This window comes from Argiope bruennichi, chromosome 10 (assembly GCF_947563725.1).
Source record: "Argiope bruennichi chromosome 10, qqArgBrue1.1, whole genome shotgun sequence".
Taxonomy (NCBI): domain Eukaryota; kingdom Metazoa; phylum Arthropoda; class Arachnida; order Araneae; family Araneidae; genus Argiope; species Argiope bruennichi.
Window position 1 is genome coordinate 17,549,605 of NC_079160.1, and position 25,811 is coordinate 17,575,415.

A 25,811-nucleotide genomic window follows, 5' to 3' on the forward strand; every position below is an offset into this window, starting at 1 on the left:
TTTAGACAGTATGCGAAATTCTATATGAACTGAAGTTCAAACCGTCTTCATTATCTTTAAATAATATGAACTGAAGTTCAAACCGTCTTCATTGTCTCTCTAAATAATGTGAACTAAAGTTAAAACCGTTTTCATTTTCCTCTAAATATTTGATCAGTGATTTACTTCCATTGTTGTAAATTAGGAAAGTAAGATACTGCTTAATATTTGTGTAATTTACATGAGGGATATGAAAGTGAAATTATAATACTACGAAAGTTTGAAGATAGACTGTTTCGAAAATTAAGCCGTTAATAGCACTATGATGGCATGGGACAACGCTCGGATCAGATAAGAGAGAGAGAGAAATGATCATGTCTACGAACAAAACAGATATTAGACTATTAAAAGAATACGATGGTGATGCCCGTAAGAATCTGATACTTAAAATATTTTCTTGGGAAAAACATGGACATAAAGTTATGTACGAAATTTTATTGGAAATAACACAAGCAATATTCCAGATGAACCAGAAAGTTTCCAAAAGCGGATGATCAAAAATTAATACAACAAATATTATCAAGTTCCTTTAAATCACTTGATTTTTAAGTTAAAGTCCTTAATATTATTAATAGAAACTTCTTTCCTCGGAGCGAAACGATAGCAGAGAGTACTCAACTTATTAAGTCTTCTTAAGGATTGAGAGTGAAAAAAAAGTTGCTAATAGCTGCTTTAGATGTTCACTAACTTAAAGATATTCATAGCTGCTACAGAATTTTTGTGTTCAATTACAGTGCTTATCATTGGTTTTATTCTTATGTTTCAACATTTTCATTCACGAGCGATATCCGAGAAAATAAAGTTTATAAGCAGAGTTAGTGTAACTGAAATGAAAAAGAAGTAAATAATATAAATATCGTTTTCAGGTAAGAGAATATATAATTTCAAAAGGAAAAATACTATTTAAAAGTAAAAACCAAACAGATATTAATTAAAATAGAGACTAATGGAAATAATTAGTAACATGCTTCATCTTCTAAAAAAAAGGTGCTTAAAATCAAAAGAAGACAGCTGTTTATCTATTTCAAGGCAGCCAAATGAGTTCAAATTTACAGGAAGACACGTTAAATATTTAACAACGTTTCAAGTTGATTCGTTTCTTTCTTGCTAAACAATCACTCTTAAAAATTAATGTGACTATGTTTGTAGAAGTAAAAGCTTAAAATGTGTTATTCCTTAATAATAAAATAGAAAAAAAACTGAAATAGAACACTGATTTTTTTTTATTTTGATTAAATATATATTTTTAAAAATTTTTAGAACGGCATTTACAATTTATTATGTCATCCAAGATAAATAAAATACTTTTATTTTCTTCTACTTTAAGAATGAATACTTCAATTAAATTTAAACTTTCTCATTACTTTTTAAAACCAAAAAAATTTCGTAAATATATCTTTAATTGTCTTAATATATGTTAGCCCATATGCAAATTAACTATCGATCAAGAGTTTGATAATTTATCTAACAAATTCTAATTATTAACGTTTTTAAAGAAAATTATCTTTTTAACTCTAAAATACGAGTTTAAGAAATAGCTTAAGTTCTGAATTGTGCAAATTTCCTGCGTCTCTCGGAATAAATGTAATATTACTCATATCGCTTCCCATTTGCTTTGAAATTCTTAACGGCGATACCTCGTCGCTTTTTTCTCCGTCGGTTATGGATCGAACTCGTTGAAAATAATATCAAAAATATTGAAATTCGTATTATTTCATCGTATAAAAGCGCTAAAATTTCACTTAATTTTTATTTAATTCAATTTGAAAAAATCTCACTTAGGTCACATTCTTATCGTTTTTGGACTAAAGTTGGAGGCTCCAGATTAAACTAGAGCTCTAACACACACACACACACACACACACACACACACACACACACACACACACACACACAGTAGTAGAGATATGTTTAATTTCAGACAACTCACCTAAACATGAAAGGTGTACAGAAAGACCTATCAACATAGATTTCATTTAAAATGTGATAGTAATATGAAAATTTAGGAAAGCCGGCGTCCTGGCATAGGGATAGCGCGTCTTCCCCGTGATCTGGGAGTCCCGGATTCGAATCCCTGTTCGGGTATGGTTGTTGTATTCTGCGTTCTATCTGTGAGGTGTGTGAATGTGCCCCCCTGTAAAAAGGGGTTGTGCAAGCGAATGTGACGCATGAAGTAGCTAAGTCGTACTCTTGACCCTAGTTGGCGCTACTGAGAAAGCAAGAGACGCCCACTCGACTTAAATCGCTATCAGCGGGCTTATAAAAGTGCCATAAGTAATAAGAACAACATATTTAGGAATAGGTCGCATACCTTATTTCATATCTGTATCTTGTTACATTTTTGAGTTATCGAATTAACACACTAGTAAACAAACAAAAATGAAAATGTGTTTCTCGGACTGCTGGACAAATGCCAACAGCTTGAATCAAAATCTCGAGATCAAAATGTTTTTTACGACGCAGTACTTTTCAATATTTCGTGCGCATTGTAAAATAATATTAAAATAAATATTAACTATTCGTGGAGATGGTATTTATGACATTGAAAAGTAGCATAGAGACGCCTTTTTTACAACTGTGCACCAAAATATCACAAAGAATGTATTCGTTATTTTATCGAAAAGGAACTGTAGTATGCTTGTAATGTTGAGATCATTTCTTTACAAAGTAATGCTTTTTAAACGATATGGATAAAAGTAAAATGTTATAAGTTTAAAAGAAGAATTGACGGCAGTTAAATGACGAAGTATTTTTTGCATTTGTAAATAAATATTATACATAATCTTTCATAAATATGTTCCGCATCTGTTTTAGTTTCCATTAAATTTCACATTTTTTTAGTTTTATTAAACAAAAAAGATGACATTTTTTGGTAAGTGCATTCCATATTAATACTCTAATAGTCAGATTATCCTGGCTCCTTGAGAACAAGCTGGGATCCAAGAGAAACTGGTTAAAAATATTAAAATTTTGACATTTTAAACTTTTCTTAGTGATCAAAATGATCTCATTCCTAAACTATTTCCCAAAAATAAATTATGAGCTAAATTTGCTAGTTCTATATTCAACGTCTTGAACGAGTTACAAATCAAGCATGTCGTATGATGCAATTTACACATAATATGTCAGCTTGTGAGTAGTAACACGCTAAAAAAAGAATAAATTAGTTCGCGCATGTAACATTTTTCTTAAATTTTGGTGTCTACAAAAATCACATAATGAAATACAATGTCGCAGATTAATAGTGTAAATTAAAGTAAATTAGCATCATTTTTTAAAAAATTTACAATGCTTTAAAATAAATTTTCATATACTCGTATAAAACACGATATGCACAATTATCTTTCTAAGTATCAATGCTAAAACTTTTTTCAACGTAAAGTGATTATGGAAATTAAATATGTTCATTTTTTTCTTGGATTTAAAACTATCTAGATTAACTACTGATAAATATGTTGAGTCTCCTAACTAAGCAAATAATTAAAAATATTTTTTTAACCTTTTCTATATTTTTTATAAGTTATTACAAAGTAATAACTACTTTATCAGTAAATTTAATTAACATTTGATTGCAAACAAGTATAATACACCTTATCATAAACGATATGCGATTCAAAATGCACGTTTTCTGTTTATTTAACGATTACTCCAACTTATGTTATGACTTCTTTTTGCGCATTGGTCATATAAACAGTTTATGGCTCTTTATCATAAAAAGTGCTCATGCTCGACGTGTTTGCTGTGAATTTACCGGACTGCTGCATAAACATTTATATATTTAGAATTTTAGGGCATTCTTATCGCTGCTTGGAATGTCAAAAGAAGTTGCGTCTACATTTGATTATTTAATTGATAAGGCTTAAAAAGAGTTTCTTTTCTGTAGTTTCCATATTGAAAATATAAACATGTACACAAATACACTAATAAATTGCATTCCGTTATATTTGTATAAATATACCATATTATTTTTATTCTTTCTTTTAATCATACTATGGTTTTGACATATGCATTAAAAGTGGAACGCAATTTTAAATTAAACGTAATTGTAAAGCAGCTATGATTTTAAATAAATGAAAACAGGAACAGATAATTTTTTATGTTCTGAAAGCAAGAAAAGAGTAATTGATTCAGAATGCAAGAAAAAAAAATGGAAAATATATAAATATTGTTACGTACCTGTGATGCTGCTTCCCAGCATAGTTGGTTCCATGGGAGGTTCCAGAGCTTGGCGACCATTTGGCGACTTGGCAGCGAATTTGGCGAATTTAGCGCCAAAATAGATTATACCCGAAACATTGAGAATTTTCCCGAACCGTCCAGTAGGAACCGAGATACGCCTCGAACGTTCCTGATTGCTTGAGAGGCTTCTAGCCCCGTCTCCTGAGAAGGAGGCTGGGCTAGAAGTCCACAACTACTCGGCAGTCCTGCCGCTGCCGAGTAGTCGTGGACCGATGGAGTCGAAGAGTAGTAAGGATCGACGGTAAAGAACTGGCCTTCCAAAGGTAAGCGGAGCAGCGTCGGAGTGAAGCTAGTGCTGAACTAAGCCGCGCGTTACTGTCTGCAGTAGAGAGTCTTGTAGCTGCACGTCTCGGCTGAAGATAATCGTCTTCCGTGCTGTATATAGTTGTCGTCCTTGTGCTGTCCTGTGTGTCTTCGTGTAAATAAACGTCGTTGTTTTAGTTTCTATAGCTGATTGAGCGTTCTCCACACCATATAACTCCCACTATCCAAATGAACCCCGGGAGATTTCGTAACAATATTAAAAATGTTTGGTTAAATGTTCTCGCCGAAGTTCATTTCCTTTTACAATTCACCGCTATATGCTGTCTGAAATTTGTTAAGATTTAACTTTACAAATAAACAATGATGATTTTTTTAAAATGCATCTAATTCTAACATCTGTATCTTTAATTTAACATGTTTGGATGAACAAAAACATTATTCTTTTTAGCACTTGCAATTTGTTTTCTTATTTTAGTGTACTGAATTTTTGTTGAACTCGGGTCTCAAATAAAACATCATTGCTGAACGATTCTGGCTTCTGTCATAATTTAAATGAAAATGTTTAATTTTAGGAATAAAGTTTTTGTATTATTTGAAATTTAATAATTTTCTTCGTGCAAATTAAAATTCCTGTCTTAGCTGAAATGGCAGAAAATTAGGAAGTTGCATTACATTATGAATTGAAAGGTGTAAGGCTTATAAAATAGCGTACCATACATCTATCGAATTTTAAATTTAAAAGTATTTTTCTGAGGATGTCATAAAGAAAAAGCTAAATAGAACATTTAATTGAAAATTTTAACAGTCATTATCCTTAGTGAACCAGTAAATCACTTAAAGGGGCTAGTTTAAATCAAAAATACTTTTAGCAGTTATACCTTCTTTTTATACATATTGCCTATTGCAACAAAGGTCAAGAGAGAATGTGAAAAATACGAATCTTGGCCCTCCTGAGTTTAATCCTTGCGATTCTTGAGTGAAGGATCATTTAAAATTGTTTACTTGCTTTCTAAATTAGCATTATCTAGTCAGTTAAACAATCATACAACGCTGCATATCTGACACATCTTTAGAGTCATGGGATATTCTGCAATCAATTTTGTTATTTTTAGAATAAATAGGATGTAAATGTTCATGTTATTATCTCCAAAATGATTCATTTAGAAACTGTTAAAGTAACATCTTATATAACGGCTGGGGATTCCACCATTTGATATTAGAGTACTGCAGTGGAAATGATAATAAAAAGTCTCGAAAGATTGGTCCGACAAAAAGGAAAGGTTTAAATTTAAACACAATTTATTAAGAGGAAATAAAATTAAATACATGATGAACTATTTACAGATATGATAGAAAAATAAATGCATAGACTGCCATTGCAGGACCCGAGACCAGCACCGAACCACATTACAAACATAATGACACGTATTTATATCATGTCTTAATTCTTATATTTGCATATTAACTATAGTTATCGGGTTAAATAAATGTCAGATACGATACCGATTAAATAGTTATATGCTTAATGTCAAGTGAAGTGATTTACTCAAACTAAGGACGCACAATAGCAGGTTCAAAATGCATTGCATCATTTTTCAATAAAGTACGGGAGACAAAAGAATTTGGAATTGAGAACCTAATGCCGAAATTTCCTAACAGAAATACATTCACAAATTTTAAAATGCCAACAGCTTTTTATTTGGCATAAAAATGCTACTAATAATTTATAACTTGTTGTAATGTAATTGTTGTAATATTTGAAAATTGTTGAAATATAAGCATATATATAAAAAATTTCGGCTGAGACAATAAAAGATATGAAATAAAAAATGGTTTTCATTACAGTAATATTTTATTAATATCCTATTTCAGTAATATTAATTACTTCTAAATCTCAGTTTTTGGGGAAAGCTAGAATTTTTACTCGTTGGATCATAGAATGTCACTTACAGAATATAGGAAATGACTGAAAAATTGAATTTTATTTTGTAATAAATACTTTGTTGAATTGTAACTATTCAATTTTACAAACATTCTGTCCAAACTATTTCTATCTATAATTAATGCTTAACGAACTCCATATTTTTTGTAAACTGGGAAGAACCATTTCTATTTATTTAAATTTATTGGTATTTGTTTCATATACCCAATATTTCTTTAAAAAATTTCAAATTTTATAAAATTAATCTGTTAGAACTGTAGTTATTATAGCATTGTATATGATTATAAACTGAATAAAATGCGCATTTCCAACTTTCAAAAAATACACGTAGCTCTTTGGCAGCTCTAAGTCAAAATCAATGCCAAAGTCGTCAACACACTCTTCCACACACAATCATCTTTATTATCAGTAAAAATCGGCATGCAATGTGAAAGACTACCACAAACAATAATTTTCAAAATTCACAAGCAGAAAAAAAGAAGGTAATTGAAGAAATTTCTAATTAACCCTTAAATGGGGACGTTCGGTCTGTGAGACCGCTAGCGATGGATTTTCTATCACCCCTATTCTGTTTTTAGCTCAATTGAATGGATTTACCTGTAGCTTCCTGTTTTGTGACCTTCATGTGCACTTTTTCAAACGATTTCAGCAGATGCTTTTTAAAATAATTCAGTTATTTCTTCGATCGCGGTCTCTAAGACCGCATCTCCCTGTTAGTGTCCCAGTGATAAACAAGTCTTAGCAGATGGCGCTAAAACTTGGGGCCCGAAATATCATCCTGTTTACTGATTCTATTATGAAGCAGTGCTCCAGACACTTTTAACTGAAGCAGAAAGTGATTATAGTGATAGGGATACTTCTACAGAAGAGTTTTTCGATAAAAGTTCGCATTGAACTGGTTTTGATATGTACGTTCAAACATAATCAATATTTCTAGTGATAATGTATTTTGAAAAATTTATAAAATATATTAATATACCAAGAGATATATATACAGAATTTATAGGTTGATTTTTATACTAGTTCTTAACCCGTATGTTTAAAATGCCCTAGAAAACCGTGATATGAAAGTCACACAAGCCGATAAAAAAAGGGCCAATTTTACCCATTGTCAATTTTTTTTATTTTTCATATAATTGATGAATTTTACATTATATTATCTTCTATATACCTTCATATACTGCAAAAATAAATATGATTTAAAAAGTAAAAAGTAATAAACTTTTTCAAGAATATTATTTATTGTAACGTGTCATTTGAGAGGAAAATGTATGTTCCAACGCATTTACTTTTTTCAATGACAATATATTTTGAAAAATTTCTAAGACTTATCAATATATCAAGAAAAATATATTGGCAGTTTTTCATACTAGTACATTCATTAGAAGATTTAATTCGAGTGTAAATGAAATGCCGTCTCGTAGACGGCACATCCCCAGTTAAGTCCTAAAATTTCACCTCCCCAGTTAAGGGTTAAGTTTCTTTACATAAAAATTTCATGAAATTAATGTTTAAATGAAAATTATTTCAACTGAATATTAGTTTTATAGTAGATAGATTTTAGAGATCCAATGAAAAGCGTAGGTTTTTACCTTAAATTAAGTATTTACGAGAAATAAGCAAAAACTTTTGAAATCTACGGTTGTTAATAATAACTAATTAACAAACAAATAGTACAAAGACTTTTCATAATTCAGATTTTGCAGATTTCTATATTTTGCAGTTTTCGTCTAAAATTATTGTATTTTTTTCATCCTTCATTTCTAAGTAAAGTAAAAAACATCATAAATGCCGCTGCGATTTGAACTTTCAAAGTTTGGCCATCAATCATCGTTACTAATACCGGAAAAGACACATTCGCTCGTTATTTCAGAGAATCTTGGAAATTCTTCTTATTCGACGCTTATCGATCTCTCTCAGGTGAGAAACCCATGAATGTAATTCAAAGTATCGCAACTCAGTCTCGGAAAATAAACTCAAAGACATAAAAACAGAATTTCGCATAGAGAAAATAAAACTATATGAAATTCGCAATTTAAATTTATTTTTGCTTCATTTGTAAATCTTCACATCAGTAAAAAAATATTTATGGAAATTTATAATGTATTTTGCACAGAAGATGAATTTTGAAATTCGCTGACATGGATACTTTATCAATTGCATATTTCCTATATATTTCCTATTGCATACTTTGTTTCTTAAAGGAATTGATCATTTTTTTATATAAAGAAAGACAATTATGTGGAAAATCAAACACAAAGATGAAAACATTCGTCTAAATATTATAAGGGAAATTTTGCTTGGTCTTGTAACTCAAAAACAATCGTATGTGCACTTGTGCATGTGTCTGTCTGTGTGTATTTCAAAGTTTTATGAGACATTTCTCATTTTCTATTGTTTTAAAATTTTAATTTCTAATAAAATATTTTACTAATTTAATAATACAATAATGTGTTACTAAACATGAATGGCATTAAAAATCAAGAGAGTTGATATTTCCGTAGTTCGAATTGGGACAAAACTGCACCGAAATATGTGCTGATGTTAGTCTAGGAGGATATGAAAAAAAATTTCTCTATTTAGATATACTTATTTATTGTTTAAATAAGTATTCATTAATATATTTATTTATTAGCCTGTCCATTGAAGCTGAGTATGCTGTAGCTAAAATTTCGCCTCGTCTAATTAATTTTGTTTAATTTTATTTTTAATGAATAAAAAGTAGAAATAAATTTTTTGATTTGATTCGGTAGATAATAAGTAACTAATAATGACTAAATAACTTCGGTATAAATAAGTAACTAATTTCTAATTAATTTTAATTATAGACTTAGCTTTAAAATAATTGTTTTTAATTATTTTTCTTATAGTCCGTACATTTATCTATAATATAATTGCCCTGCGAATCTAAAACTCTAGGTGGAGCTAAAAATATCACAGCCCCCTTTCATCTGCGTCATTATCGCATGAGCAAAGCCCAATTTCAATTTTGGCGTCAAGTAACTGAAATAGTCTTTTTTTAATGCTTAAATGGATTCTGCGAATAAACCTAAGTAAGAATAAAAATTAGTTTTGGGATAAAAAAACTTCACATTTTATTTACATTCTTTAATACTGGAATGTAGCAAAGGTCAAAGAGTAGAAGCCTGCAATTTGTATCACTTTACATTTGTACTGATTCTTTGAAAGTTACTGTAAATATTTCTTTTTGACATTCTTTTTTTAAATTTTGTATTTTGCATTGCTTTTTTTCTGTTAGTCAGTCACTATTTATTTCAGCCCGACGTTAATGACGTTAAGATTCGAGTATTCATGAACATGAGGAATGAAGAAGGTCCCATTGCAAGGAAACGAAACTTCTAATGTTGTTACTTATTTACGTTTAAAGTGTACGGCAAATAATATTTTTTTTTTATTCCTTAAGCACTCTACCTTTATGTATGAGATTTTCTACTACAACTTTCGTTAGCTAATCTGTGACAATCATATCTGAGATTTTATTAACAGAATAACAGCCCGTCTAGACATTCATAACCTTCAACTATAAAGAATATTATAAAAGTTATATCATTTTTATTATTATCATGATGTGCCATTTATGTAATAAAAAAAGAACCACTCTTTAATCTAATTGTAAGTTTAAATGAGGAAATAAAGACAAACATCTTAACTAACTTGATCCGACATTGAACATTTTTTTCAGTCATGGTATGAAATTCATAAGATAAACCGAGCAATGAAAAGCTCTCTAGTTAATTAATTCTAGCCGTAAATATAAGAAAAGCTGTTGCATTCAATATGGAATTTTTCCTCCTTGGGAAATGAGTAAAAAACTTAATTGAGATTATTTCCCATGGTGCATCAACTGCGAGGAAAGCAAATAAAAGGTGCACGAAACGCTGTTCGCTGCAGGCCGAATCCTGCAACGCCTACATGTCAAAACAGAATGCAATCTTAGATGAAGTAAGGAAGGGCATGTCAAGATAGAATGGGAGTACGTGTTCATCAAACAAACCATATCATTCTTCTATTACAAGTACAAAGAACGGATGCCAAAAAAAATGTATAGATGTAATGAAAATAGGCAATAATTAATTTATTTTCTTGACGTTCGTAGAGCGTAGTATCAGCTATCTATTTGGTAGTTTAATATCTTAAAATCCTTCAGTGGTATTGAAAATTACTGAGTATGAGGTCATAGATTCTAATCTGTAATAAAAAATATCTTAGTAATAATATTATCAATTTTAAAAAAAGCATTATTTATTTTATCGCCTGCGTTTTTGTAATACTTTCCGTCCTTATTTCAGAATAAAGGTTAACAATTCATAAAATTTATCAAATAATATAAAATGTGAGATATTTTCATTACATAAGAAGCGAAAAAAATCTCCAAAAATTCTGGAACATTCATTCATTTTGATACACAATTTTGCTAGTTTTTTTATTTTTCATCAAAGATAATGCTGTGAAAGACAGCTTCATAGTTAAATGTCGGTAGTACATTTCAAGAGAAATGAAATGAAAAATGTCTGTTGTTTCAGCCGTTATGTAATAAATTTTAAAAATGTAACAAAATTAAAGAAAACCACGTATCGCTAAAACGATTTTTTTTTCAATTTTTAGCAGTCCAAAAATGATTTTTGTATTGTAATATACAATGAAATTACAGAGATAAGAAAAAGCATTCACATTTTAATTTATTTTTCACTAATAAAGAATCTAACAGAAAAATTTTGAAAAGCACTTTTTAGTAAATGCGTACTAACAAAAAAATAACTACATGCTGAATCTGGTAATTCTAGAACCAACTGCAGTATTTTAAAGATTTTTGAATCATGTAAATCATGTAATTTACAGGTGTCAAGGCAGTCTGAAAATATTGTCAAACTTGTTAAACAAACACAAGCATACATTTATTTGTTATTTGCTAATTACTGATGATCTTTTATATCAAGTATTTGTTACTTTATCACATCTAATACATTTTGATCAAAATTATTGAATATATCAAAACCGAAATAACCGTGTGTTGAAGATCAAAAGAATATGGGCATTTTGACTTTATAATCATCAGCCTATTTCATTAAATTCGATGTGTATGCGCGGCTCAGAAAGATTAAAATAATTATGGTACATGGACATCAGTCAAAGTACGCGCTCATCATCAATGATGCTCATTCACAAAAGGATGTATAAATCTCGTTTCACAAAAATCGAATATAAAATACCTCTGGTAAAGAATACGCTTCTATCTTGGCGCAACAAATCAGCTTAAAATCGAAAGTGAAATAACTGATGAATCTTCATGGTAATCGGTTTCACTCGTACAAGTTTCGTTTTTTTTTTTTCACATTTTCGGGAAAAAAAAATGAGGGACTGTACTTGGACTCCCAAGAGCACAGCATATATTTATAGTTTAGAATAAGTCCAGAAATTTGGCTAGCCAATAAGTACAGTAATATCGCCACTTTATCCTGAGTGGTCTCCCCAAAACATTCTCGGATTTCCTCTGATACAAGTTTGTCCTAGAGAACGCTTTGCATGACATTGGCGTACATTACAAAATATTAATTTTTGGCGTGAATTGAGCAGTTTATCTGAATCTATCGTGTCATCCTTGGCGAGTTATTTGGTTATTAATGTCTGGTTTGAGATTAATAGTATCCAAAAGCCGAAAGTTTTGGATACTATTTGGTTTTTAAACAAGTTTAGCCCAACAAATTGAAACAAAAATCTGACACAGAACTACACTTGTAGTTAAAAAATAGCATTCAAAATTTAATATAATTAAGTAATTGAGTTTTTGAGTTATAAATTTATGTATTTCGGTAAATACAGAACGACAGAATTGAATTTGGCGCATGGGTTGATGAATTTGGCTCAAAATTTGATAGGTGTTCACAGTATAGTAGTTAAATCTGTATCCGAATTTTACTCATCTAGTTCACTTCGTTTTTTTATTATTGTGCTAAGTTATATTCAAACAGCCGTGAAGAGAGACTTCCTCTGAATGGAGTTAGCTCAAAAAATGGATAGAAATCTACGAATTTGATGTAATGACCGTATGCGAAATTTCATCTAGATTCCTCAAAGCAAATTTGATTTACATGCGTCACTGACAGACTTAATACCAAATATATATTTTTCGAACTCAAAGAGATCTAAAAAGTGTCGATTCACGAAAAGCTAGAGTTCGAATTTTTTGATAATCACAGTGGTTTTTTTTTTTATACTTCGTATATGGGAAGGAAAAAAAATGGAGAGATGTCGTCTTCTTGTCTATAAAAATGAAACGAAAGGAAATTGTTCAACAGAACACCTTAAAACAAAACTGAATCTTAGCTGTTAAAGAGCCTATAAACGAATGAGTGTATTTTCCAGTGGTGTAGACAGCGCTTGTCTTGATCTAGAACACAAATACACAGTGCTTTTTCTATAGACAACTGACGATTTTTTTTTTGTTGAAAAATAGAATTTAACAGAGTAGCAATATATTTTATCTGGAGGACTCTTGTGGTCTCATAATTTTACTCCAACAAAAGAGAAAAAAAATTGCTACAGCAGTTGATATGTTATGATCTAATTGGAAATCGTATTGGATGGTGTTATTCCTTTCCATTTATTCATTGACCAAGTACTTCTATTTGTTCTAATTGCGAGCTCACTGTTTCATCTAAGAATATTCCAGAAATATATCTAAAATATTGAAGTTACAGAGCCAAATTGTATTTGCTGTTCTCAGTATTTTGACTTCAAAAATTCTACCGATTTTCTTTACATCTTTCCAATTTTTACCAATTTTGTAAAACCTAGCATATCCCACAGGTAGTGAAAATCATTAAAAATATGGTAAAATTAGTTTGGTATCATTTATTTAAAATATGCAGTGTAAAAATTCGTAATGTACTCTTTGTAGTTTTCCTATTTGGCTGACCACTATGAGGAACTACAAAATATTGTTAGCTTCTAAAATACTTTACACTTATTTGTGATGCTGATTGGTAATAACAAATTAAACAATTCATAATTATTTCATTATTGCGATGTTTCTGCATTTTAGTCTCGACTGAAAGTTCTTAGTTTACTCCAGTATCTATGTTTTAACTTGCTTTTGAAATAAATTTGCATATTGTTTATTGAACATATATAAATAGAAAAAGCAATTCGTTAAACTTCATGTGCTGTTTTAAAATAAACTTGTTTTATTATTTTATTTTGCATTATTAGATATTTTTCATCTTGAAACTCCAGCTCAAAATAAATAAATAAAATTAAAAAAAAAACTAAAGAAAAGAAGCTTAACATTTTTTATGGCTTTTATGTAACATATTTGTAGTTTGCTTTCTTTATTTTTCTCTTTTATATAGAATTTGCACTAATCCTTTAGCAAATAAAAATATACATATTTGCATACTAAAGAAACTAGTTGAAAGTTTTACTTGAATCAATTTCCAAAGTTTTTTATTATTATTATTATTATTATTTCTCACTATCTTTAAAAAGAGAAAACCATTCCTTGAGATTTTTGATTCCATGATTAAAAGTTCTATCATCAGTCGTCCTTCAAAAACTTCTAAAAATATTTTTTTTAATTTATTTGAAACCAAACAAAACATGCTGTTGAGAAAATAGGCAAGACAAAATCTTAGCCACTAAATACACACGACTAAACTAAAAGTTGCGTGCGCCAATATGATTTCTTTCGTTTAAATTGTCCCCGAATCCCATATCGGATCACGATGCGACTCGCGAAATAATACCAATCATTCAAGTGAAACACGGAAATCCAGCTCTCTGTGCGGAAAAGAGAAAGGTAATGGACCTTTTAAGAAAAGCGAATCGTTGTTTTCTCAGAAAGAATCATAATGCTATCGACTTCATTTTGATAGACGTTAGCGCTGTGTCTCGTGTCTGTTTAAACGAATACGCTTGTAAACAAAAGTATACACCACCCGTAATGTTTTTGTTTCATTTATTACCTATAGATACATTTAAAAAGGATTTATGACGATAGCTATCGAATATCGCTTTACAGAGATTTTTTCTGAAATCTACAAATTTAAAATTTTTCAAATACCAAATGCCTCCCATCTAGCTCAAATCGTTTACAAGTTATCCTTTTCACAGACAGACATAATTTCAAAAAATGTGCTTTTCATGGAGTTCTGAAATTTGGAGATTCGTCAAATCTTGAGTACGAATTTTTTGCCGATTACAATACGTTCTCTTTGCGTGCTTTTATAACCTTAAAGCTAAAACAGGCAATTCTGACCCGCCGGAAAGCACACGGGAAAATCAGAATGATCAGACTGCCGCAAACTGGCAGAAACTGTGGTTCAGTCGTAAGGGCCGTCACAGATCACGGCTCAACCCTTCCCTTGGGAAGTAAGTACCGTCATCAATGAGAGGAGACAGACCCCCATCTTTTTGTGTATCCACCAGGGTTGAATCCCAGAAGCTTCTCATCTTCAATTATGAGGTGCTCCCCTCACCCCCTGTGAACGCATATTTTTTTAAAAAGAAAAAAAAAAAGTGAAAACAAAAATGCAGCTTATACGTTTCTGCCGATAGAAAGCTTTGTTTCTGTTATAACGTCATCAATGGCCAAAAACATATTACTGAGAGATTTGATGAAATAATGATAATTGTTTCAATCTCATACGACAAGCAATATAATTGTATTTAAAATTAATACTAATTTTTTTTTAAATGACGCAAACACTTGCACAGAAATAAAATTGTCAACACAAACTAGTACGGGTGGTCTCCCCAAAAGTTTCTCGCATACTCTCTAACGAAGGTATTATCTCTGAGAAAACGATAATATTAAGCGTGAATTTAAAATTTTTACTAAATCTATAGTGTGATCCTTGAGAAGTTTTTTGGGAATTAATGTCTGACCTCCGGTTAATAGCATTCGAAAATCGAATCTCTGCCTTAGACATGTTTATCCCAAGAAATTGAAACCAGAATTTGACACTAAACTGCACTTGTAGCCACAAAATCGCCCAACAAATTAATATATTTCAATAACTGCATTTTTGAGTTATTTTGTCTATAAGATTCTGAAAGTACAGACTGACAGACAATAAACCGATAGTTCGATTCTGATTAAAATCTGATAAGTTTCTCCATATACATACTAAATCTGTGTACGCAATTTCATCTATCTAGCTCTCTTCGTTTTGTATTCAGCATATCAACTTACATTCGAATAGCCGGGCAGACAGACTTCCTCTGAAAGGAATTTGCTCAAAATTTGATAGATATCTGCAAATGTGGTGTTAATACCAAATTTCATTCATCTAGCTCAAAGTGAATGAGGTCTGAAGAATGGAGATTTTTAAACATCTCGAGTTCGAATTTTCTGACGATTACAGTATTTTTTTGTTTCACTTCGTATACAAAAAAATAAAAAGAGCTATGCATCTTATTTTCCCGCTCTAAGTCCACTAATTTTACTTATAATTATAAACATTTTTCTCGAGCATGAAGAAATTTGCAGCAATCTTAAAAATATTACTACAATAAAACTTAAGCAGAAACACAAAGACTGAAAAATAGAAACTGAAAAATTTGTCAAGGCAATTTTTTTGTTTATAAAGATGGATTAACTAAATGCAGGTAGTAAAATATTTTTTTATTACTTTAAAATGTTTGAAGAAAATCATTGAATAAATGGACATGACCAAAGATATTAATATAATCATATGTATACTATATTCATATGCTATGTATAGAGGAACGAAAATCTTAATCTAGATTTATAAAATCTCTTCATCTTAAAGAACAAATACAATTTATATAACTGAAGAAAATTGGCAGATTGCCTTTTTAATTAGAAGATCAATTTTTACTTTTTGATGTTTCACGTGACGTCTCATATTGCAGGAAAAAAAAGTCTTCAAGAATTATTACTGGCGTGAAATATTTAATAAAACAATGGACATTTTATGGCTTCAGGCATTTTCAAGGAATTAACAAAAATTATTCTTTTTCCTTTTCTGAATCTTTGCAAATGATTAGCTTCGCTAAAATGACAGTTACCCAATATATGATTAATGAATAAATTATCAAGCTAGATTGGTGTTTAAGACAAAAAATTATTTTATAACTCATTTAATAATAAAATCATGTGTAAATAAGTACTATTTTCATCAAATGAATCGTTTTTCGCTTCAATGTAAATAAAAATATACTCATCGGAATAATGAATTTATCATCGACAATGCACGACCTCGTTTAATTTTATATTTCAACAAATATGATATAAATCTTTTAGTAGAAAAGGGTTTATATTAACTCATCTCGAAAATATTGATCTCCAGTATTTTGAATATATACAATTACAAACAGACTTTAATTAATATTATATGACGTACTACATTTCATATAATAAGATTTAACCAGTGGAACGCATGAAAAGATATGAAATTAGGAACACAAATGGCCGTAACTTTTAATCATATTCCAATACATAAACTTTAAAAAAAAAATAGAAAGACCTAAAACTTTGCCAAATATATATGAAAATTTTAAAATTCAGAGCGAAAATAATAAAAATTATTAAATTAACCTAATAGATCGTCTCGTGGGACAATAATCATGAAATAAAATATCTTGTGATATAAATAATTCTGAGAATAAGATCTAGATTATTGCATCAAGGCAAAGCTTTTTTAAATTTTATTTAGCTTTTCACATTTTATTTAGTTTTTTTGTTATTTTAGTTTTACTTAATTTTAGTTTTATTTAGATTAAATTAGTCTGAGTTTATCTTTTATTTCACTCGACTTGTTTTATGTTTGTAGTAAAGTTACTTTATTTCTACAATTTAAAACTTTATAGTCATATCTTTTTGAAGTCTTATCTTTCCAGAAATATTCATACTGTTTAGTTTATGTAACTAAAAGGGGAAATTCAAAAATAGGTTTTTAACTATTGAGCTCAAATGAACGGATATTCTTCAAATCTTACTCATAGTTAATGTGAAACATAACGAAGATTACAGTAAATTTAAAAATGAAATCTTTTCTGTATGATTTAATTCAATTAATGATTTAATTTATTTGTTTATTCTTGATTGAGTTATTCTGAAAAAATTCTGAGTTCTGAAAAAGAACTGTATATATATATACAGTTATATATATACAGTATATATATATACAGTTTGTATATATATATACAAAAGTATTAGAATCAAGTTAATAGGAAAAACAAAAATCGAATAAAAATTAAACCAAAAAAATTATTAAAAAAATTCTTTTTTAATATTTTTTTAATAATTTTTTTGGTTTAATTTTTATTCGATTTTTGTTTTTCCTATTAACTTGATTCTAATACTTTTGTATCAATTCATCTGTGTTTTAGAAGTAGCTGCAATTGCGCTCTCTAAATACTATGAAGTTCCTTTTTGGTTTTAGTTTAAATAGGTAATAAATTTTAGTTGCGATTTCGAAACTGTTTTGTTTCGTTTTCAAACTTTTTCTTACTTTAGATTGGTTATATATATATATATATATATATATATATATATATATATATATAACTTTTGTTATTTAACTCTTCGAATTTATCTCATAAATACTGAAGCAAGAGGAAGATTTAGCGAAGATTCATGCTAGAACAATAAAATAACTTATTTATTATTAATAAATGATTAATAAAAAGTTCAAAAATTTCCTTTCCAAGTAGCATCAAATATATCACTTGGCTATAAATGAAGACTTTTCAGTAAAAGCAGGTAACAAATTATTAACCATTTTAAAACAAGCGGTCTTTTATATTAAACTAATAATAATTCAAATTATGTGAAGTTTTACACATCACGTAACACAAATTTATGAAACTTTTGGGCCTCAGAATTATTCTAACTCTTCTTAAGATTATGACGTAGTTCAAGCGTATTCATACGAATACGTTTGAACTTTTCGTAGATTCGCGGAACCGGAAAGAGCTAGGAGACAATGATTTCTTCCCCTCAGAAAGAGATGTTGTTTCCATATATCGATTCGGTTGTTTCATAAGTGCAGTTTGTGTGGACATACTTCTCGAGAGAGATTAAATAAGTTTTAGTGCTCCAAATCTGTTGCTCGGATTGCCTTTGCAAATCTAATGTTTAGATACGCAAAGGCATTAGATATGCAAAGGTTCAGATATGTTTTTGCATATTTATTGCTAAAAGTTTGTAAATTCAAGCTCGGTTCTAATGCAAATGATATTTTATAGATTTCTGACCTATGATAAATCATCAAATTTACATTATTTAGTTTAAAAAGAGATTGAATATTATTAGGTTGAATTTCAGTTTTAAAAAAAGCATTTATTTCTACAAATGATTTCATTTCGTTTGAACACCTATACAATGAGTAATCTTAAGTTCTTAAAACATCTATTTTACGCTTTGTATTTTTTCAAAAATTAAACAAACATAAAATTTTTATTTGATTTTTATCATGTTTATGATACTTTAACAGTTTTGATATTTTAACAGTTTCATAATAATATGTAGCTCGGATTGCCTTTGCATATCTAATATTTAGATAGGGTTAATTAAGGATAATTTATCGATTTTTAACAGATGCTGAATTATTAAATTTACATTATTTTATTTAAAGAGGGATTTTATTATTATTATTAGGTTAAAGTACAAATGAAAATAAAAGGGGAATTTCGCTTTACAAATTATTTCATTCAATTTGTTTGAAACCCTATACAATGAGTATTCTTATGTTATTGAAAAATTATTTTACACCTTCTTTTCTTTCAAAAATTAAACAAACATAAAAATTTTATTTGCTTTTTATTATATTTTGAATATTTTAACTGTTTTCATAATTATTTTTAACAGTTTCATAATAATCTGTTGCTCGAATTGCCTTTTTGTAAATAATATTTAGATGGAATTTCTTAATTTCAAGCTTGGCTATAAATATATGATAATTTATCCGTTTCTAATCGATGCTAAATTAATAAATTTATATTATTTAATTTAACGAGAAATTGAATATTATTAGATTGAATTCCAATTTAAAATAACAAGGAAATTACTTCGTATTACAAAAGATTTTTTTCAAATCTTTAAAACTCTAAAAAAGAATTTTATACTTTGTATTTTTACAAAAATTAAACAAATATAAAATTTCTATTTGTTTTTTGTCACATTTTGGATATTTTAATGGTTTCAAAAAATTTAATTCTACCAATTTGTTTTAGCTCTGGTTCTTTTTAATATATGTCACAAATTTTCCGAAAAGCAAAGATCTTAAAATCTAGATTAATTGTTAATTTGCTTAAGATTACTGTTACAAGCTTTTTAAAATTTCAAATTAAGAGTATAAAGAAGAAGGAAAAACATATTAAAGAAAATATAATCTCTTAATAATTATATGATAATAATTTAGGAAATAATATTATAGATAAATAATCTCTTAATAATTATATGACAATAATTCAATAATTATGTAACAAGCATCAACACTGTATTTTATATTTATTTTTAAATGGTAAATTTAGAAATTGTCTCAATTAGTATCCTATTTCTATTGTTAAAAATATTTGTAACAAGTTTTCTACCTATATTCAATAGCAATTTGATGCAAAAAAATAGTTGAAATTTAATAGCAATTGTCAAGTGTTAATCAGTTGTTTCCCAGTATTTTGCTAATTACATTTTATACTCACAAGCCAAATATTTTAAAACGTCTTACAAGATGCCATTCCATTGCATATATTTCGACAAATCAATACGCATTTTATCGAAGGTAATCAAAGAAATTCTGTGGTATTTTTGAATGAAAATCAGAAAGACAATTAACACTCAACATAATTTTAATGACTGCTCATACAATATTTCATAACGCCAAATATTTGTTCATATATATAATTATTATTTATGAATAGTGTGGTTCCCGATGTTTTCGTTATTTGGTTGTTTTTTTAAATTTTGGAAAATATTTGTAACAATTCAATTTTGTGGTTCTAAATGATACAGAATTTTATATTCATATTTAAAAACATTGCTTTACAAAATGTTTTATTCCAGTGTACATTGTAAGCATTCAAATCTTGTTTTCCTATGTCGTCCAGAATGCTGCAATAATTAATTACGTGTATATGTTACAGTCAAAACCAGAATTAACTAGATAAAACGAGTTTTAACTAACAGTTCTAGGGAAAACCCGAATTAACTAAAGAAACCGCTTTCTGACTGACAGGACTGGAGATAATCCATTTTCTCTAGTTATTTCCGGTTTTTCCCAGTTAAAACCGTATGAATCTAGATTCGTTGCTTATGAAATTTGCAAAGCAAATACAATAGTCTAGTTTTATTCTTGTTGGAATGTGCTTGTGCTGGTAGATCGATTTACGATAAGTAAAGAAAATGGTATGCTTTCTGCTCAAAAAAATTGAAAAAGAAATAGAATTTTTAAACAATTGCAGTTGTTACATAAAAAACAGAATTACTTTAATGTTATAACACGTGATGAATACAACACTCTCTTATCTGAGATTGAAGAAGCAAAATCTGCCGTTAGCAAGACTTCAATTCAGTACCACAGATTAAAAAGGTTTAACATTCTTGAAATCAGTGGCGTAAAAAAGTTTGTTTCTTCAAATGAACCCATAAAATATTATTTACCATTTGAAGAAATCATTTATGCTATCGAAAGTGCACATGTGTCATATGACATGGTGGTAGAGATAGACTCTAAATTGGAACTTCAAGAAAATATGCCTTCATAACTACTGAGAAGATACATTTTTTTTATCTATGTGTGAAATATGCTAACAACAACAAAAAATCTATAAATAAAAATAAAAAGGGTTGATTTCTAAACCAATTATTGCCTCAGAAATGAATAGTTGGTTATTCTAATAACTAGCGAAAACGGGTTCTCCCTAGTGCTGTCAGTTTGAACGCATTTTCCCTAGTTAATTCGGGTTTTGACTGATTTCGGGTTTCCACTGCAACATATATAAAGATTGCAGACTTCTTACTATCCGTAATCTGCATAGAAAAATATCTTGCAGTAAGGATATTTTTATATTAAGTAAAAATCATTTCAAGAATTAACTTCGCTAAGCATGAATAATAATTACTTTTGTTTCATTAAAATAACTAAATATAAAAAGTGAACATGCATAAGTAATAAACAATGTAGGTTTACATTTAGTTGATGTAAACAAATATCGATTGTAATTTTTTTTCAGTACAGTAAACATAATTTTCAAAAAATAATCAATGGTAAAAGAAAATATGACCTTCTCCGAGTATAATGAAATAAAAAAAAATATCTTTTGTTAGTGGTTCCCATATTATCGGAATTTCAGGAAGATATAAAAATAAAGATAACAAATGACATATTAAGTGTAGTTTATCAAACTGATAATTCCCCATTCATTTGCTGAAATGATATGAAATGATGAAATGAAATCAATATAATAAAAAAAAGGTTGATTCTTCTTTTACATTTTTTTTAAATATGCGATTAAAAAATTTCAGGTTCAAGGTTAGTCTTATTCTGGATAAAGGATGTTCAGTATGTTTACCTGAACTGACATACATTCTTGTAATTTAGCATGTTAAATTCGTAACACTTGAATTGTCTGTTGTTAATTTTTGCAATTTCGAAAATTTACAAAAAATTTTGCAAAAATTCTAGGAGAGATAATAAAAAAATCCAGTTAAATACTTTTCTCTTTCACTTTTTAACCCTTTCTAAGGCCGTGGGAAGTATGATTTCCACCAAATTTGTCAATCGTTGTATGAAATTATGCAGGTTGGTATCAGTTCTGACAATTTTTTTTAGAAAGACAGGAACTTAGATGCTTTAGTTCTTTATCTCACACAAAATGATGTGTCTTGGTTTGTCACTTAATTATTAATTAACCAAATTAATTAATGAATCAAATTAAATTTATCTAATAAGCTAAATGAATCCCTTTTCTTATTCTAATTTCAAGCCTAAAAATATTTTAACATAATATGACTAGAAAAAAATGGCCCTTTGAAGGGTTAACTAAAAGTATGTAAATGAATTCGTACAAAAATTGAATGCAATAACGCTTCGAAACATCGATGTAAAGCAACAAAGAATTATGATTATACGTAAATGTTAGAATTAATGAGATTTTTATATCTTTTTATAAACAAAATTACACATTTTTAAATTAAAAAAATGTATTTTTTATTTTTGCGAATTACCATGTTGAAAATTTTGAAAAAAATTTATCAAAATTGTATTTAAAAAAAACACTCCTGCTGTATTGCTTTTTAAGTAAAGTTTAAAAGGCGATTAAAATAGAAAGAAAAAATTTATTTGTAACTAAACTCTTCTGTACACTTACTTTGAAACTAAATAACACCCAAATTTAAGGTTTCTCATTCTATCTTTGATTCTCTTTTTGTATTTTTATTAATTTTCTTCGCTAAGATATATAAAAGTTGAAAACAACAACAGCAACAACGTATAAAATATTTCCCCCTTTATTCAGAAAAAAGGCTAAACTTTGGTATCAAAACAAGCTGTATCATTGCTAACTTTGGTATAAAAAAAAAGTCTAACAGAAAGCCAGATAAGATTTTAATTTCTATTGTTACTTATGTTATAAAACAACCATTCTTCTTTATTTGATTAAAAAGATCGATTGATTAGATGTCACGCATTATTACTTAATAATGATTTTATCGATGATAAAGATCAAATGTTTTTTCTATATCTAATAATAATAAAAAATGCGAATATAGGTGTGCTGGCTCCCTAAGGAACGTAACATTTGATCTAAAGATTCCAAATTTGATACAGACATATTTTGAAGAATAAAAATGTACATCAAAACGCAGTTTTAAAAAAATTTTAACGAATTAAAAATTAAGGGAGATTTTGATGTTTTTCTGTAGTAATCCCTCAAAATATTATGGTAAAAAACTAAATTTTACACCGTCTTAAAATTCAAAAAATATAAGATATTTTTAATGATATAAATGTAATTGTGTGGAAATTTTTTTCTAAATTTTAGCAATTTAAAAAAAAATACTTTTTGCATCATTTTTAACGATAAAATACGTTATCGTAATGGAATTTAAATTGTTGTCAGAGCTTCAATAATGATATATACGCGTGTTTTTTCCATTGTTCTGAACAGTTTCAATAAGGAATTAAATGGTAAAATTACAGTACAGTTAACGATTGCAAGTTATTTGCCATCAACGACATTCTGTTTCCAATTATTAATTTCAATTTATTTTTCTTTTCATTTTTCTAGGAATCTCCGACATTTTTGTATCATGTCTCTCAATACAGCCTAAAGTAAACTTTTATGCACATTATCGAAGTTTTACACTAAGTTATGTTTTATTTGCTATGTTTAAACATAAAGCTCTCTTCTAAGAGTATACTAAAATAAAGATACGGAAAACAAATTAAATCATTGTTTTTAGAAAGAATCTATAACGAAATAATTTTTTCTTATATTCTTGCTCTCTAAATAGATTTAAAAACATCAAATGAATAATACGAAATTAATTAGAAATGAACAGTTTCTATTTTCCCGATATAAGATTATTTAATATTTCTGTTATTATAAATAAATTATATTTAATAATATAATTAAAATTAGTTTTAAGTTCAACTACTTGACTAAAAGATTTTAATTGAATGCCATCGTTAATTCATTTCTATGCTCGCAACAAGTTCTCAAATCTTTATTTTCGGAATCCCAAAAAGGTGAGGTTTGTATTTCACAGTTTTAAAAAGAAAACTGAATATGCATTTTGAACGCCTTTTTTCTATCAATTGAAACTAAAATCTGACATAGAACTATAATTTTAATATCATGATAACATACCAAATTTCAGTGCCCCAGACTGTTACATTTTAGATTTGTGAAGTTTGCACGTATGCATAAACAGACTCGACAGATGCTCAATTTTTTAAGAGTTTGGTTCAAAATTTGACCCGAATATACACTTTAGAAATGAATCAATATACCAAATTTCATCCATTTCATTACAATTTTGTTTATTGATTTAGTTTATTACTTTAAGATTAATTCATAGATTTAATTCATCACTTTAAAATTACTTTATTAATTTAAATTTTATAATTTTAAGTTTTCTAGTTACTTTATTCACCTTTTGAATTAAGTCTGTCTAGTTGTCCGGGTACTAGTGACGAGAAAGTAAAAATGTTAAAATTTTGTCGATGCTATTTATTTGTTTGCAATAACCCTTTTAAGAAAATATTTTATGATCTTATAAGGGTTACAAATTATTTATTTTGGTCGATTTTTTTTTTTACTGTTTTAGATTATTTATTAAGGTTTGGCAATCAAGATTTTTCTTTTTCTTTTTCAGATTACTCATTTATCGAACCAATGAAATACCTACTGCTGAGTTTCGTTGCCACAGTGATCGTGTTTCATTTGAGTTCAGCACAACTCTCGAAGCGTTGTCAGTCCGTATGCAGCAGGTCAGACGGACAGGAGTTCTGCCAGAGATGCCGGATGCGAGTCCCAATGCGATTCGGAAAAAGAGTCGATCCAACGCCAACTGATTCGGGAGATGATGCAAATGATTCGAGTCAACCGATTCCTTTGCAGAGAGACCGGGACGACGGCCGATACGATGACTCGAGTCGTTTGATTGGAAACAAAAATCTGCGAGTCGAGTCAAGCCTGCTTCTGAATTCCATGCGCAATTTCGCTCGGGATCTAGAAGACTGGGACCGAGAGGTTTATGATCAGTGAAATCTGGGACTTTCTTTTCTTTCGAAATCCATTTGCTATTTAAGTTCAGTCTGTTTTTGAAGAGTTATGTGGCATGTAAGGTAAACGAAATAAATGATTGTAATTCGAGATTTATGGCTTTTAAAAAAAAGGAATGTATCTTGTTTATCATCTCCATGCTGTTTTATCCCCGGACATTTTTTCAACAACTTCATTATTTCATACTTTACGTTTTATGTACATATTATATTAATAAATTAAATTTTATTTTACTTTAATAAATTTTTTCCTTTTGAGTAGATGAAAAATTTTCTCGTTTTCTTTTAAATTACATGAATTGCAGAACAGATTTACTAAAATAAGAAATAAAATTCGACGGCTATAGAATCAATATGGAGAAAAAAATCTAGAAAATCTATAAATAGAAAAATCTCGTAATTAAATTATTAATTAATGCATTGTTCATAGATGACTTATTACTCTGAAGTATATTCAACGAAGTAAATAACATTTGGACACAAGAAAAATCTATGAAATTTGAATTAATACTTAATTCATAATTAATAATTGAATTCCTATTTTCACACATATTTAC

At 28.6% G+C, this 25,811-nt stretch overlaps 1 protein-coding gene across 1 annotated transcript in view; it reads left to right on the plus strand.

Annotated features, from left to right (window-relative positions):
• LOC129989111 (speckle-type POZ protein B-like) overlaps window positions 1-24,976 on the plus strand; it is a 43,229-nt gene extending 18,253 nt beyond the window's left edge. Inside the window, exon 2 of the mRNA XM_056097436.1 lies at window positions 24,846-24,976. The gene's annotated coding sequence lies outside the window, so the exon portion shown is untranslated. The remainder of the gene's footprint in view (window positions 1-24,845) is intronic.
• Window positions 24,977-25,811: the final 835 nt, after the last annotated feature.